Source organism: Dama dama, chromosome 8 (genome assembly GCF_033118175.1).
Source record: "Dama dama isolate Ldn47 chromosome 8, ASM3311817v1, whole genome shotgun sequence".
Taxonomy (NCBI): Eukaryota; Metazoa; Chordata; class Mammalia; order Artiodactyla; family Cervidae; genus Dama; species Dama dama.
The window spans coordinates 39,860,242-39,877,804 of NC_083688.1; the positions used below are offsets into that span (position 1 = coordinate 39,860,242).

Genomic DNA, 17,563 nt, shown 5'->3' on the forward strand with positions numbered 1-17,563 from the left:
ATGATACAATCAGTTAAGACATTCAGTTCAGTTCAGTTTAGTCACTCAGTCGTGTCCAACTCTTTGTGACCCCATGAATCGAAGCACGCCAGGCCTCCCTGTCCATCACCAACTCCCGGAGTTTACTCAAACCCATGTCCATCGAGTTGGTGATGCCATCCAGCCATCTCATCCTCTGTCGTCCCCCTCTCCTCCTGCCCCCAATCCCTCCCAGCATCAGGGTCTTTTCCAATAGGTCTTTTCTCTTTGCATCAGGTGGCCAAAGTACTGGAGTTTCAGCTTCAGCATCAGTCCTTCCAGTGAACACCCAGGACTGATCTCCTTTAGGATGGACTGGTTGGATCTCCTTGCAGTCCAAGGGACTCTCAAGAGTCTTCTCCAACACCACAGTTCAATAGCATCAATTTTTCGGTGCTCAGCTTTCTTCACAGTCCAACTCTCACATCCATACATGACCACTGGAAAAACCATAGCCTTGACCAAACGGACCTTTGTTGGCAAAGTAATGTCTCTGCTTTTAAATATGCTATCTAGGTTGGTCATTACTTTCCTTCCAAGGAGTAAGTGTCTTAATTTCATGGCCGCAATCACCATCTGCAGTGATTTTGGAGCCCCCAAAAATAAAGTCTGACACTGTTTCCACTGTCTCCCTATCTATTTCCCATGAAGTGATGGGACCAGATGCCATGATCTTAGTTTTCTGAATGTTAAGCTTTAAGCCAACTTTTTCACTCTCCTCTTTCACTTTCATCAAGAGGCTCTTTAGTTCATCTTCACTTTCTGCCATAAGGGTGGTGTCATCTGCATGTCTGAGGTTATTGATATTTCTCCCGGCAATCTTGATTCCAGCTAGTGCTTCTTCCAGCCCAGTGTTTCTCATGATGTACTCTGCATATAAGTTAAAGAAGCAGGGTGACAATATACAACCTTGATGTACTCCTTTTCCTATTTGGAACAAGTCTGTTGTTCCATGTACATTACAATGGGTTAAAAGGAGGATTCAAAGTCTCACACATGTATAGTATAGACCATTAGGACTGTTGAAATGGATTTATAAACAGTTGCAAAACTGGTCAATATTTATAGGACAATAATCGATTGCATTTCACTAGACACAATTCATTTGTATGTCTCTGGAGGAGATTATTTGCATTATGAAAAGTTGTCTATAACTTTCATAAAAACTTTCATGATTGTAAAATACACAAAAGATAATGACAAGCAGAGAAAACCTGAAATAAAGCCCCACCATAAATCATATTTTTCAAGATGTCTAAATATCATAAATCGTGTCTGACAGTGTACCTCTGTATTAAGACCACTTGTACTTACTGATTTTATCTCCAGTGTTCCACCTCAGTATGTCAAGAAATTGAGGAGTATGGTCCTTTTTGAACAGTATGATAACATATCACTTTGAAAACACTTTAGAAAATTTGCTGATCTCATTTAAAAGGATAATTTTAGGTTGGTGGTTTTAGTCGCAAAGTTGTGTCCAACTCTTGCGACCCCATGGACTGTAGCCCGCCAGGCTCCTCTGTGCATGGGATTCTCCAGGCAAGAATACTGGAGTGGGTTGCCATTTTTAGGTTACTCCATGTAAAATAACTAATTACAAATTTAAACAAATTATTTTGAATAAAAGTTGCCTAGGGAGCAAGCAGCTTTTTAGATTTGAAAATGAGAAGGAGGGTGTTGGACAGGAAACTGAAGATGAAAAATTGAAGTCTCTTAGTGATACTTCGCTTGACATTCTCTGTTTCTAAACCGGAAGTAGGAACAGTAAGGCTAGAAGAGCAAAATATAAAGTGTGCCCTGAAACAACAGCAGTGTATGCCTCTGGGGGACACTTTAGCCCCTGTTAGCCACCAGCACTATCAGCCCCAGTGGTCTGCAAGGAAGTGGCGATCATGAGAAAGCGTTTGTCTCATGGTTAACACCTCCACCCAGGCCCAGGTGGGGAAACATTCAAATAGGACAAAACGGTTCCCCCCCGGCTGCTGTGCCCTTTTCCCATATCTGTTTAGCTTCCTCTTGGATCTTGCTCCAGTCCTGATTTCTGCATTCTGATTCCTGGCTTTTCAGTCTCCTGCATCTTTATTCATTTCTGGTCTTGTGGAGTATTGACCATTTGTTAATAAACAAGCTACATGCTTTGATGTGTTGGCTTCATGTAGCCTCCTGACTTCGTTCCTCCTCATGTAGTGGAGCATTGGTTTTCCTAGCTTCAAGTCAGCTCGAAATTGTGTGGTGGTGGGTCCTCTCCTCCTAAGCCCTTAGTTGCCATTGTCCTTTTTTCCTCAAGGTCACCCTATATACCTGAGCGCCCCAACAGGTTTGCATTCAAAAGGCTCCTTGCTGCCGCCTCCAGGAACCCAGAAGCACTACCTCAAACTTCTCAGTTTAGCTTCACCCAGATTAACTACTTGGCTGTTGAAATAATCACAGAATTCCGATTCTCTCAATTTACAGTAAGAAAGAAAAAGTAAGCAAAAACAGTAAAACAAGGTTCTTTTTTGGCCATAATGATAGGAGCGGATGTGTAGTAAGTAGAATTATTCATTTATACCGAAATTCCCAGGTGGCGCTAGTGGTGAAGAACCCTCCTGCCAATGCAGGAGACATAAGAGATGGGGGTTCAATCCCTGGTTTGGGAAAATCCCCTGGAGAAGGGAATGGCAACCTAATCCAGTATTCTCGCCTGGAGAATCCCATGGACAGAGGAGCCTGGTGGGCTATAGTCCACACAGTCGCAGAGTCGGACATGACTGATGTGACTTAGCAAACACGCACCAAAATTATATATATTTTAGATCTTCCTCAGTTGTTACCTTAACAGATATTCACTGAGCATAGTCCATGTTCTAGGAATTTATCTAGCAAGTAAGGGTATAGTAGAAAATTTAAAAAGACAAAGTTTTGGTACTCAGAGTTTACTAATAGGGTTTCTTAGAGTGAGAATGTAAATAATTAATGATTTACAGAGTTCTGCTTTACAGAGGGGGAAAGTTTGCATCTAATTGGTATGCTAATCCGTGTTCTCTAAGTTAATCACAGATAGAGTGACCAGAAAACTCACAACAGCAACCTGAAATAAAAGCATAATCTTGCAAGCCTTAAAGAGGTAAGCCATAGCATACATCTTGGACTGTATTTCCTTTCTCAATTTTCATTATGAAAAATTTTAACATTCAGAGTTGAAAGAATAGGACAGAAAACAAACCATATGCTTATAACCTAAGTTAGTTGCATAATGTTTTGCTTAAGCTGGTTGATCTGTAATTATGTATAATTTCTCATTTGAAATTAATTTCAAGCATACAAAGTTGCAAGAAAAATAAAAAGAATCTTCTCATATTCCCTTTCCCTAGATTTACTAACTTTTAAACTTTTGGTCCATTTGCCTTTTTTTTTTTCGGTCACTCTACTTGGGCTCTGAGGTTTTAGTTCCCCAACCAAGGATCAACCACAGCCCTGGGCAGTGAGTGCACAGAGTCCTAACCACTGGCCCCTCCCTGCCCCATTTGCTTTTACTATACTCTATGTATGTGTATATGTTGTTTTTCTGAATCTCTTGAAAAGAAGTTGCATACATTATGTCCCCTTTCCCCTATATTTTTCAGTGCCTATTTCTTAAGAACAAGGACATTCTGCTACATAACCACTGTACATTTACCAATTACAGTAAATTTAAAATTGATGCTGTATTTTTGGCACAATGGTAAAGAACACACCTGCCAATGCAGGAGGTGCAAGAGATATAGGTTCGATCCCTGGGTTGGGAAGACTCCCTGGAGAAAGAAATGGCAACCTGCTCCAGTATCCTTGCCTGGAAAATTCCATGGACAGAGGAGTCTGGTGGTCTATAGTTCAGGGGATAGCAAAGAGTTGGACTCGACTGGGTGACTGAGCGTACACACACACATAGTTGATTTATAATGTGTTAGTTTCTGGTATAGAGCAAAGTGATTCAGTTATACATATATATGCATTCTTTTTTATGTATTTTCCATTATGGTTTATCACAGGGTATTGAATATAGTTCTCTGTGCTATACAGTAGGACCTTGTTGTTTATCCATTCTATGTGTAATAGTTTTGAGGCAATCCTCTTTTAAATCTAATCTATAATCCATATTCTAGTTTTGTCAATTGATCTAGCAGTGTTCTTTCTGGCTTTTTATTTTCCTCCAGTACAAGATGCATGCCAGCATCACATATCTCATTAAAATTGTCATGTTTTAATGCATGTTTTAATGACAATCTGTTTTAATCCAGAACATTTACACAGCCTTTTTTGACTTTGATGACATGGGCATTTTTAACGAAAACAGAACTTGGAAAAGAAAAAAAAAGTTCTTCATTTGGAGTTTGTCTGATACCCATGTTGCGTTGCAGATTCAGTTCTCCTAGAAGAAAATTTGAATGGTCTTCTAGTTTAAGACAGAGTTTAACGGTCAGATGTTTACTAGGTTGTGCCCTTAGAATCAACATCTATGTGTGGAATGGGAGGTGGGGGCGGGCATGGGGAGCAACACAACCAGGCAGAGGGAGAGATCAAGCTGTAAGGTAGAACTGACAACCGTACTGGACTCTCGCTGGACCTCTGAAGCTAGAATGGACTCATCAGATTCACCCTGCGCTGGTCCAAGGTGACCAGGCCTTCCTACTTCCACCTTAATCATTGTTGGCAACTGGCTACTCTAGGAGGGTAGGGCCTTGGGCCAAGGGCCTGTACATAGTAGCAGCAAGTCTCTGAAGGGCTGTTTTTTAATAGATGGGGGCACTCTCTTGGCAGCTCTTCCAGGAATGAGGGCAACAAGTTTGTCCTTATAAAGGGATCTGGAGAATGCATTTCCATTCACCACATTTCACGATTAAAATAGGATTTTTTCACTCCTATCTGGATGATTGCTATGTATGTGTATACATATATATGTACATTTTCTTTTTTAAATGGGCTATGATCCATAGTGTCACAAAGAATCAGACAAAACTGAAGTGACTTAGCACGCATGCATGCACTTAGTTGATTTACAAGGTTGAGTTACAGTAATTTCTGCTATACAGCAAAATGACCCAGTTATACATTCTTTTAACATTCTTTTCCATTATGGTTTATCCTAGTGCTATATATATTTTTTTCTGAATCTTTTGGAAGTTAGATTGTAGACTTCAGCCCTAAAAACTTTACAACATTTACCTAGAATAAAGAAGATTATCCTACAAAGCAATATCATTAACATACCTAAGAAAATGAATAAAATATCTTAATGATATTCAATTCATATTAAAATTCCCATTATTCTCAAAATATCTTTTATAGCTTTTTAAAATCAGTATCTAATCAATCATATTAAATCTCTAATCATATTAAACTCCCTTTCCCCCTTTTCTCTTTTTAACTAGAATAATCACTCTTTTTCTGTGACAAAGCCATTCTAAGGAGGCTGGGTCTGATGTCTTGAAGAAACTTCCTATTTTTGAGTGTTTTTTGTTTTTTTTTTCAAATTTGGAAGTCATAAGACTTAATGTTGCAAGAACTGAGGATGTTGCTTTTTCTTAGATGATTTTAAGTATTAATACAGATGAAATAATTTTTAAAGATGTGGACTATCTTTGTTGGTGAAGGACAGGTAAGCCTCGCATGCTGCAGTCCAGTTCAGTTAAGTTGCTCAGTCATGTCCAACTCTTTGCGACCCCATGGACTGTAGTACTCCAGCCTTCCCTGTCCATCACCAACTCCGGGAACTTGCTCAAACTCATGTCCATCAAATCAGTGATGCCATCCAACCATCTCATCTTCTGTCATCCCCTTCTCCTCCCATCTTCAATCTTTCCCAGCATCAGGGTCTTTTCCAATGAGTCAGTTCTTCCCATCAGGTGACCAAAGTGTTGGAGCTTCAGCTTCAGCATCAGTCCTTCCAATGAATATTCAAAACTGATTTCCTTTAGTTGACTGGTTAGATCTCCTTGTTGTCCAAGGAACTCTCAAGAGTCTTCTCCAACACTCCAGTTCAAAAGCATCAATTCTTCGGCACTCAGCTTTCGTTATAGTCCAGCTCTCACATCCATACATGACTACTGGAAAAACCATAGCTTTGACTAGATGTACCTTTGTTGGCAAAGTAATGTCTCTGCTTTTTAATATGCTGTCTAGGTTGGGCATAGCTTTTCTTCCAAGGAGCAAGCATCTTTTAATTTCATGGCTGTAGTCACCATCGGCAGTGATTTTGGAGCCCAAAAAAATAGTCTCTCACTGTTTCCATTGTTTCCCCATCTGTTTGCCATGAAGTGATGGGACCAGATGCCATGGTCTTAGTTTTTTTAATGTTGAGTGAGTTTTAAGCCAGCTTTTTCACTCTCCTCTTTCACTTTCATCAAGAGGCTCTTTATTTCTTCTTCACTTTCTGCCATAAGGGTGGTATCATCTGTATATCTGAGGTTATTGATATTTCTCCCAACAATCTTGATTCCAGCTTGTGCTTCATCCAGCCTGGCATTTCACATGATGTACTCCGCATATAAGCTAAATAAGCAGGGTGACAATATACAGCGTTGACGTACTCCTTTCAGTCCATGGGGTCACAAACAGTCAGACACGACTGAGTGACTGAACAACAATAATCTTTTTTAGAATAATAATTGAAGGCCTACTTTTATATCCATTATTAATTAAGGAGAGTCAAAGAGAAGTAAAGAGATAAAATGGTTTTTATACCATTTTTATTACATTTTTACAAAATTTAGTCAATATTTGTGCACAGGTGTGTTTGTGTGTGAAAACATAACTAGAGTCTATTTAACTTTCACATCTTCTCTAAAAGAAGTAAAGCAAAATAAAAAACCATTTAGTATTTCTGTAATTTTTTAAAACAGGAAATGACTCATTATCTCACCCTATCATATTCTATTGTTTCATAATCATATTACTAAAGCTTTTTAGTCCTTTCATCTTAGGACTCATTATAAACAGCTCTTATCCTCTTAAAATATTATGATTCATTCATTATAACACATTAAGAAAGATATGAGACAGAAGAATGTTTTCAGGTTATTTCCAAACAGGTTTTTTACCTAATGTCTTTCAATTGAGCTAGTTATGAATTTTCTAATGGAAAATAAGTCTATTTCTGCTAGGTGTTTGTCAGAATACTTGCAAAATTTGTCAGTGCCACCATCTTGGCAGCTAACAAGAATACTTTCCTGTCTCCTCCTTCTTTTCTCCTTCTATTTTTAACAGAAAGAATTTACTGTTAAACCTATATTTTTACCCAAACTAAGATATATCCTATAAAAACTAAAAGAAGTGGGAAACCTAAATATAAAACTAGATGTTTAATGTTATGAATAGGATAAGATATCATAGACAGCAGGTCAATTTTGCCTGTTTCGAGCTAATCTATTTTGGTTCAGCACCGTTCTTTGAGTCCTATTATGTTTAGGTTCCTGTACTGGACTGTACAGTCCCTGCACTGTGTGAGTTACAAATTTTATTAATTCATTTATTTATCCATTCCATTTTTATAGTCTCTAGCACTAAAGCAAGTTTAGGAAAGAGAAGGAGATGGTGGGAAAATATATGTTTTTCCATAGAGATTTATTAAGTGGTTATTCCTCTTCATCGATTTCATAAGCTGAATTTTTAAAAGAACACCATGCTGTTTCAGTCAAATGGTTTCCAGACACACAAAATATGCCAATTCAAACTCCTTATCCAGGTGACATAAGCAAAATCGTGGAGCAAGGATCTCAGGAAATTCTCTCACAGAAGCAGTAATAAACTGGCAAAATGGTCAGAATCAAATTTTTCAGAACTCTGGAAGTTACCCAAAGACTTGCAACAATCTGGGGAGTGTTTGTCAAAGAGAAGGAGGAGGAGGAAAAAGGAGAGGAGGAAAAACAGCTCAATCTCTGTAAAAGAAATGAGTTTTGTGTCTTTACAAAAAAATTTTTTTTTAAATTTTTTGGCCACACCACTCAGCAGGTAAGATCCTAGTTCCCTAACCAGGAATCAAACCCATTCTCCCTGCATTTGAAGCATGGTTTCTTAACCACTGGACCAACAGGGAAGTCCCTCTATGGCATTTTTAACTCTCCCTAGTCCCATCTCATACTCTTCTGCTTTATGATATTCTTGAAAACCAACAGCCTGCATTCAGGGTGAAGAACAGCAGTCTAAGAGCCAAGGGAAGGAACAGAAAAGGGCTGGAGCTCTTTCAAAACTTCATCCCCAGAGAATTATTGTATGGCCTGTCTGTTGGATAGGACTTTTCCCTGGAAAATTCCACTTGCTGGGTGATTTATTTGACTTAACTCAGAGTTCATTCAGCGTGAAAACTTTTTTCCCCATAGGCATTTTTCAAAAAAAATTACAGGCAGTTACTTAACTTTGCAGCTGCCTGAGGTGATGGATACCAGTTGGGTGAAAACATTAGACTAACCGAAAAATTAAAAACTGGGAATGAGATATACAGAGGGTCTTTTTGAAGCTTCTGAATCAAGAAGGCCACATGCATGGATGGATTGTGCTCATGCCCAAGGCTCTGTCCACTGCCAAGAAAGACTTGAAAAGGCTCTAAGCTCTCACCTCTCGATGACCTTAAGATTCTGTGTAAGGGAGGTGAAGGCTAAGGCAGAGCTGAAAAATGCACCCCGCTCCCAACACGCACATAAAGCTTCTCACCAAAAGCTGGGATACTTGTTGGTTCTAGGCATTTAAGGAAATTTCCAGGTCCTGAAACTCTGAGTTGATATATATTAGATCTTCTTCAGTCCTCATTTTTAGCCTTTCATATCTTGCATATCATCATCTTTCTATGCTACATTTTGAATAACTTCTTCAGATGTGTCTTCTAGTTTACATTCTCCCTTCAACTGGGTATAAACTACAATTTTGTGCATCCATTAAATTAAATTTCAAGGTTAACTCTGTAATTTCTAAAAGTTCTACTTGATTTATTTATTTTTTGGCCATGCCGTGTGGGTTCTTAGCTCCCCAACCAAGGTTGGAACCCATGCCTCTGCACTGGGAGCTCCGAGTCTTAACCACAGGACCACCAGGGAAGTCCCTCTATTTGATGCTTTGTAAAACTTTCTTTTCCAAAAGTCAATATTCTGCATAAAATTCGAGTGGTGATGGGTGTTTCTGTCCTTTGTATTCGGTGTTTTAAAGTGTTCTTGTAAATTTCTGTTTTCTTGTGTATGAGATGGAAGGACTAGAGTAGATTATCTCTATTATCTTATCTCACTTCAAGGACTATGATTCTATGGTTTTTAGTCACCATGACTCCAACCACTTTCAAAGAAATCAAAGAATTGAAACTGATCTGTAAGGGAAGAGAACTCTCATTCCACAAACAATAATGGAAAAAGAAAAGTAACAGAAATGACAACCAGATATCTGGGGGTGAATATGGGATATAAGAAAATTGTTTCCCTTCATTGTACATCACATGTGAAAGAACTGTATAGTCTTTTCTCTTTACCCTCCATGCTACCCTATCCATCTTAAACACTTAGCAGGAAAAAGTAAATAAAAAAACACATAAAACACTTAGAGACAGCACCACATATATGCATTGATGGATAGAAGACCATGGCTAAGCCACAGAATCAGCTGTACATCCTGACCCATAGCCAGGAGAGCCATCAAACTGTACCAAGTATAACATTAGAGTAACCAAACCCTGAAGTTTCAGGGTTGGCAGAACTTTAGATGTTAAGTCCAGTCACGTTTGTGATGTCAGAAAAACCTTCAGGTTATTGTTTTCTCATTAAACATCTCTTAAGAATGAGATCTGCCCCATAATCTGACAAAACTTTGTACTAGACTGAAAGCTCACTGGCTTCATTTCATTACTATTTACCATAGTTTCACCGGGGCCTTGAACACATGGGAGGTACTCAGAGAAAATACCTATTAAATGAACAAATGCCACTTTTAACAGCTATTTATAATCTTAAGAAAGTTTTGCCTTATATTGAGTTAAAATATCTCTTTCCCTCATAGTCTTAGCTTTACCCTCTGGCCAGATAAAATATTTCCCGCCTCTGCATGAAAAAAATGTTACTCTGCTCTTTCTTTTCCAGAATAAATAGCTAGAACCAGGCCACCCAACACTCCTCCCATGATGTCATTTTAAGCTTTCCCTTCATCCTGTTCCCTCTCTTCTGGATATGTTCCAGTGTATCCTTCTTCATAAATTTAATTTCCAGGAAAGAACACAGTACCTCCAGGTGCATGCTGACAACTCAAGCAGAGTTGGACAAATACTCCCTCAATTCAATCAAAACAGCCAAGGGCAAATTCGCTCCCCCTTCTGTTTTTCTAAACTGCAAAGCATCCCTTCCTTGACTTTTATTAAGCTCATGGTCAAGAAGAAAGCTTGTGCTAGGCAGAAATTTAGCATGTCCAGAGGTCAGAAGAGGTCCTCCAAGAGCACTGATCTCAGTATATTTGGTGAATGGTACCTATCCCATGGAAATGCAGGTGAAGGGGGTTGAGGGGAAACCTTCTGGGTGCGTCACATCTACCCCCTGCTCATGGATGGCGAAAAGGCACGGAATAAACCATTAGTTCATAGGTATGTATCTCTTTAATGTAGGCTTACCAAATCCATTTTAGGGAAGTAATTCAGGTCCTGTGACTGCTGTCTAAGCACATCACAGCTGGGAAAACCTGTCTGAGAAGATGATTTGCTTTGTGCTGTAACTGGCATAAAGTTCAGTGCAGGTATTGCTTAACAAGCGACTTCTGGAGTGAAAGAAGATAGGTAAATTCTAAAGGACATTCTGGACACTGTCTTTCAGCCCCATTTTCCAGGTCAGTATGGTGAAATTAGACTTTTTTAGAAGCAGTAGAATAACCATTCTGACTATCTCTCTAGAACCTTAAAAACTTTATGTTGAATACAAGCAACACTAAAGTGTTTTAGACTCAAGGTATCTATGGTAACTATTAATGTGACTGTTCTTAAGTGTCACTGAAGTGGAGCTTAGGAATGCCAAGGTTTTTTCTTTTAATAAATAGTCACATGAGTTATTAAACATAGTTTCAGGGAATCAGACTTTAGACTTGAAGTAGTTTGTCTGACTTTATCTTGTTAGAGAAAATCTGTGATTTGCAGAGAAGAGAGAGGAACTTGTTCTAAAACTAGAATTTTTAAAACGAGATTTTATTGCATCAAGGGTATCAAGTGGTTTGATACCATCCAAGTTCATTCTAGACAAGGAACATTCAAGTGGTTTGATACTATCCAAGTTCCTTGTCTAGAAATATACTGCCTACATTTTGTTCATTTAATACATATATTGTGTTATTTGTATAGGTGCCCAGATATTTTCTGACTGCTTCCTTGTGCTTGAGTACTTGGAGAAGTACTTTGCTTTTGAATTATCCAAAGTACAGACCATCCCCGACTTACAATGATTCAACTTATGATTTTTTGACTTTACAATTGTGTGAAAGTGATACACATTCAGCAGAAATTCTACTTCCAATTTTTTTCAAGATTTCTTTTAATGTTTATTTTTATTTTTTAATTTGGTTCCGCCAGGTCTCTGTTGCAGCATCCAGGATCTTCCATCTTTGCTGTGGCCTGTCGGGTCCTTTAGTTGGAGCATAGAAGCTCCTAGTTGTAACATATGGGATCCAGTTCCCCGACCAGGCGCCCTCTGCTGGACTGTGTCTTAGCCACTGGACCACCAGCGACGTCCCTGTACTTTGAATTTTGAATTTTGATCTTTTCCCAGCTAGCAGTGTATAGTGTATGATATACTGCTATACTCTGTTGTGATGCTGGGCAGCGGCAGCAGCCTCAGCTCCCAGGCAGCCAAGTGATCTCCAGGGTAAACAACTGATAAGGCCACTCTGTGCCCAGACAACCATCTGTTTTTCGCTCTCAGCATAGTATTCAGGACATTACATGAGCTATTCAACACTTTATTATAAAATGGGCTTTGTGTTAGATGACTTTGCCCAGCTGGAGGCTAAGTGTTCTGAGCATGTTTTTAAGGTCAGCTGGCTAAGCTGTGATGTTCTAAGGATACGTGTATCATTCGCATTTTTGACTTACAGTATTTTCAAGTTACGATGGGTTTCCCTGGTGGCTCAGACAGTAAGGAATCTGCCTGCAGTGTCAGAGACCCAGGTTCAATCCCTGGGTTGGGAAGATCCCCTGGTGGGAATGGCTACCCACTCCAGTATTCTTGCCTGGAGCATTCCATGGACAGAGGAGCCCGGTGGGCTACAGCCCGTGGGGTTGCAAAGAGTTGGACACGGCTGAACGACTAACACTTTCACTTTGTCACCATCAGGATATAAACCTGATCAAGGAAGATCTGTACTGAGACCATATATGCCTGCATATACCAGATATATGCCTATGTCTTTTCATGAACCACCATACTAATGACCTTGAGAAGGTCACTTTTATTTTCCTGAAGTACCAGAGGCAAGGTGTTTCTGAGGCAAGATGAGTAATACTAAATATAAAAGAAACGAATTAGATATATTAAAATTATCTACTGAATATTTTTACTGTGTTCAGAACCAGTTTGCAAAATAACATAGTTGAGGTCTCAAAAGTGGTTCTTGGGACTTCCCTGGTGGTCCAGTGGCTAAGACTCCAAGCTTCCAATGCAGCGAGCCCAGGTTTGACCCCTGGTCAGGCAACTAGATCCCACATGCTGCAATGAAGAGTTCAAATGCCAGACTAAAGATCCCACATGCTGCAAATAAGACTCAGTGCAGGCAAAAAAAAAAAAATATATATATATATATTTAAAGTGGTTCTTGCCTCGATTTTCTACCACTGGTCAGAGAGTAAGTAAATGTCAAAAATGGCCATAACTTAAAATGAGCTAAGAATAAGGAAAACAGCTCTCAAAATAAAATCATATGTTTTATCAGTATCTTCCTACCTCCCTTGTCTTTCCCCTCTTGCCTTCCTCCGTCCCTCCCTTCCTTCCTTCATTTGTCAAGGAAAAAAGAGGAGGAAATAAAAAGGAATATGGGCTATGTGAACAAATACTGTCTCTCCCTACTTTCTAATTATGCAAACTTAAATACCGTATGAAGATCTAGTTAGGAAGGGGAAGTCTCATGTCTTCCGTGGTTCTATGACAATTTCAGGCACGGCTGTGTGTTTATAAACTTTTCTTGCAGATGTTACATTTTATGAACTGTGACTCACCAAGGGTGGTACTGGTGTCTTTAGATGGAAAGAAATCTCTGAGGGATGAAAGATTACACAAGTCTGGTTCACTCAGAACCCGAGATATTCAAATAGAATATTTCCTGGGGGGGGGAAGGCAACAAGATTTTGCCACACTTAAATGAATTCAAATCCATTTTTTTTTCTCTGAAGAGAATGAGGGAGGGACAGCCTCTTCATTGTCTGGGGAGGTTTTGTTTTCATTTGCAAAGTGTTTTTAATTTGTGTAGGCTTTTTGTTTTGGGCTTTGGTCCATATTTGTGTTCTAGTGTTCAAAAAACCACTTACTAGTAGACATTTTTTGAATACTCACTCTAGGCAAAGCACTGGATTTGATGCTACTTGGAGGCACAGAGAATTAAAGGGCTAGAATACTTTGCACTGCCATATTTGATCTTCTCATAAAAACTTAAACTTAATGTCACCTGTATTTTTCAGATTTGGCACCTGGGATCCTAAGTAGGAAGGTAACTCATACAAAGTCTTGAAACTAATGACACGTATGACAAAAACTTAGAACCATCTGTCCTGAGTTCCAGTGTTCTTTCAACACACCAGGCTACCTAATGCCAGTAAACGTCAGTGGGGTCAAGTGTCATGGCACCAAAAATCTCAGTAAACAAAATGAATGCAAGAAGTCCATGCTAAACAAAATATAAAAATTTTAAGTGGAGTCAGGATCTGACCCTGTACTTGCATGACCCAACTTCACTTGCCTCACCCAAGTCTTGGCCCTATGTCATGTAATCTGAATTTGTGGGTGGACCAATGGGGAAAGCCAATATGAAAATATTCTGGGACTGGGATAACACTAAAGGAATCCTGGAGTAAATAGAGTAACATGTCCAGATGTTCAGAGATGGATCACGCATGATCCACATAGTAGTGTGTTGAGATGAAATAGCTCTCATTTGTTTTAATAATTCACATATCAAAGACAAGAGGGAAAACTCGAGACGCGATGGTGGGTCATGCTAACTTCTAGGGGACAAGAACCCCGTTTCCCTCAAGGCCTCTGCAAGGTGATGACAAAGTAGAGTCCTGAGAGTCTCACAATGGGTTTTGGTTGGAGGGCTTTGATCAGAACTAGAAACTGGGTTAAATTTTTCTTCCTCTTTCTGATTTTCTTCTCTCTCTCACCAATGTCCTGTGCTTGAAGTGATAGTCCAGGTCCTGGATATCCACCATTTGAAAATACTCTTGCCCTTTGTAGCACAAGAAGAAATCACAGTGGAGTCCTGGGGGGAAGAAGAGGCTCTGGGGCAAATGCAGTACCTATGTGGTCCAGGCCACAAGGGGACTTGAGACTTCACCTGCTGTGGAGCAGTAAAGAACATGCATTTGCCTGGATGACCTCAGAACACAGCTGCCATGGCTGGATGAGCATTGGTTTAGGTTCCTGGTCTGGTAATTTTGTTCTTCACGTTTCTACATTTGCAGTAACTTTAACAACAGAGTTAGAACCACGCCAAGGAATAGAACAGATTCTGGATCAATATGGGATCTCTGGCACAGCTCTAATGTGTAGCCATAACAGAAGCTCAAAGACAAAAACTTCTCATAAGCTGGGTCCACCCAGCCTGGAGGTAGGGGTGTGGGGTGAGGAATGGTGAGAAAGGGTCTAACTAAAAAACAGTGTAGCTACTTTTTTTTTGCTTCATGGCAAGCAAGATTTTAGGTCCTTGACCAGGGATGACCAGGGATTGAACCTGTGCCCCCTGCAACAGAAGATCAGAGTCTTAACCACTGGATGGCTAGGGAAGCCCCCAAAGCACCTTTCTTTTCTTACATCATTCTGAGCTTCCTCCTGTCTAATCCTCCTCACTTGCAAGGAAGAGGGGTTTATTTATTTTGCTTTTTATTCAGCCAACCATGGCTCTAGAAAAGGAAAGTAGAATTATTCTCTAATTTCAGTGTTGTTCTTAGAAACTATTGCTTTAAACACTCTGGAGAAAGGATTCTTATACCTTGGGTGCCTAAAGGGTAAGAACTTGGACACTTGTACATTTTAGTAAGAATCTAACCATGCCAACTTGCCAGCTGAATGGTTTTTGCAATTTCCTTAAGTTTCCTAATCAGTAAGTAGAGAATAAAAGCTCAAAAGTAATATCTGTTATGATAGATTCTTGTCCTTGATGGATGATTCTAAAGACCCTCTAAATACAGATGTCCCCATCAGCAGCCATTCAGCCCCCTTACTGCCCACCCCTTAGTGCCATGGATCTCTTTGTTTGGTTTGTTGGCTGATAGATTTTGAACAGCTGTAAGTTTTGGGTTCTACTAAGCCAAACTTTTCCTAGCTATTGTGCCAAGTAATTTTTTTGCCCTAGCTTCAACATTGGAACCAGACAGAATAAATGTTTTATTTTTTCCTCATCTTCAGGTATGTGAAAACAGCTCTCAGACCTCCTTTATTTTAAACTTTTTTATATTGGAGTATAGTTGATTAACAGTGTTGTGTTAGTTTCCAGTGTACAGAAAAGTGATTCAGTTATATATATACACAAGTCTATTTTTTTAAAAATTCTTTCCCCTTTTACATTATTATAGAACATTGAGTAGCATTTCCTGTGCTATACAGTAGGTCCTTGTTGGTTATCTATTTTAAATATAGCAGTGTGCCCTTGTCAGTCCCAAACTCCCCATCTATGTCTCCTTCCAACCTGTCCCAGCTGGCAACCATAAATCCTTTCTCTAAATCTGTGAGCCTGTGTTCTGTAAATAAGTTAATTTGTATCATTTTTCTTAATTCCACATGTAAGCAATATCATGTGGTATTTGTCTTTCTCTGTCTGACTTCACTTAGTCTGATAGACTCCAGTTCCATACATTTTGTTACAAACAACATTATTTTATTCTTTTTTTTTATTCTTTTAAATGACTAAATAATATCAATTGTACATATATACAATTTTTCCTCTTCTTTATCCGTTCAACTGTTGATAGACGCTTACGTTGGTTCCATGGCTTGACTATTGTAAACAGCCTTCCTTTCTCACTGATTCCTTCAACCATTCCAACAAATGTAATTTAGTCTCGAGTCCTTGCTTTTGCATTGCTTCTTTTTCAAATGGTCTTCTCAAAATCTGTTTTTGCAGACTTCTACCAACTACACCTCATGTGGACTGACAGTGATAAACTGGAGTGCTGAGCCTACTAGCTTACTTTCACTACCGTCAAATAATTAAAAGTGTTCATGAAGAATGTTTCTTAACCATTGCAATGATAACTTTGGTATCCAACTGTTTGGTTTTTACCAATGGGCAAATCTTTCAACTGGTGCTTTATTTTACCTTCCATTACTACGTTTGATCCTGTACTCATTTCTATCTCCTCTAAGTGAAAAAAACAGCAGAAATATTTTCAGGCATAATCTTGTATGAATGGGAGGAAATTCTAGAACTGTTGTCCCTCCCTCCTCCTCCTACGTTTTGCTGCTATCTTAAAAAAACATTACTTTTGCTACCAACACAAGTTTCCCTTCCCCCCACTTTACCAAGTTCACTAACCATCCCTCTGTATGATGAATAGTATTGTTTTGTGAAGTGGCTGAAATTTCAATATATTTTGTGAATTACTTGAGTACTGTTGCTTTTCTCCTTTTGGAGACTAGCCTTCTCTCTTCTTTTAATTTTATTAGCTATTTATTTGTTTTTAAAACTATTTACTTACTTATTTGGCTGCTGCAGATCTCAGTTGTGGCATGTGGGATCTTAATTGCGGCATACTCAGTTGGGTATGTGGGATCTAGTTCCCCAACCAGGAATTGAACTTGGGCCCTCTGCATTGGGAGCTTGGAGTCTCAGCCACTGTACCACCACCTTTCTTTTTTAAAGAAAGGAAATACCTTGATAAAAATTGAAATAAGCATGTAGTAGCTGGTCAATTCAGTTTCCATCCTTAACTGGATGTTTCTCCTAGATATCTGTCAATGTCACAACAACATGTGATCAAGATCAAAACATCTGTAGTGCCAAGGCTTCGGAAAACAGAAGTGTCTTATAGTAGTAGCACACACTTCTACTGTGTGTCCCCAACTTTTCTGAAGCATATGTTTGTCTGCAGAGATGTCAGGTCAAGGTTAAAGATTTCTGATGCACACCAACATAGTCATGTTTGACTTTTTTTTTTACTGTCTAAACCATGGATGGTATCTATGAGAAGTTTTATAATCTGGTAGGTACCTTGTGATTTTTGCTTCCAAAATCAGTTCTTCAGTAATCACAACATTGCCCAGAAGACACTAAAAAGGGTTAAAGCTCTAGTTTTGATTGCTTCTATGGATGGATAGATCCATGACATAAATTGAACAATTCAGATCTCCAATAGCTAGCTAACCATATGCCT

At 39.1% G+C, this 17,563-nt stretch overlaps 1 protein-coding gene across 2 annotated transcripts in view; it reads left to right on the top strand.

Annotated features, from left to right (window-relative positions):
- CMKLR2 (chemerin chemokine-like receptor 2) overlaps positions 1 to 17,563 on the top strand; it is a 52,899-nt gene that overhangs the window by 17,537 nt on the left and 17,799 nt on the right. The window contains exon 1 of one of the 2 annotated variants that reach the window (XM_061148924.1): positions 10,686 to 10,824. The exons of the other annotated variant lie outside the window; for it this stretch is intronic. The gene's annotated coding sequence lies outside the window, so the exon portion shown is untranslated. Of the gene's footprint in view, positions 1 to 10,685; positions 10,825 to 17,563 lie in introns of those variants that run through there. 2 annotated transcript variants of the gene reach the window in all.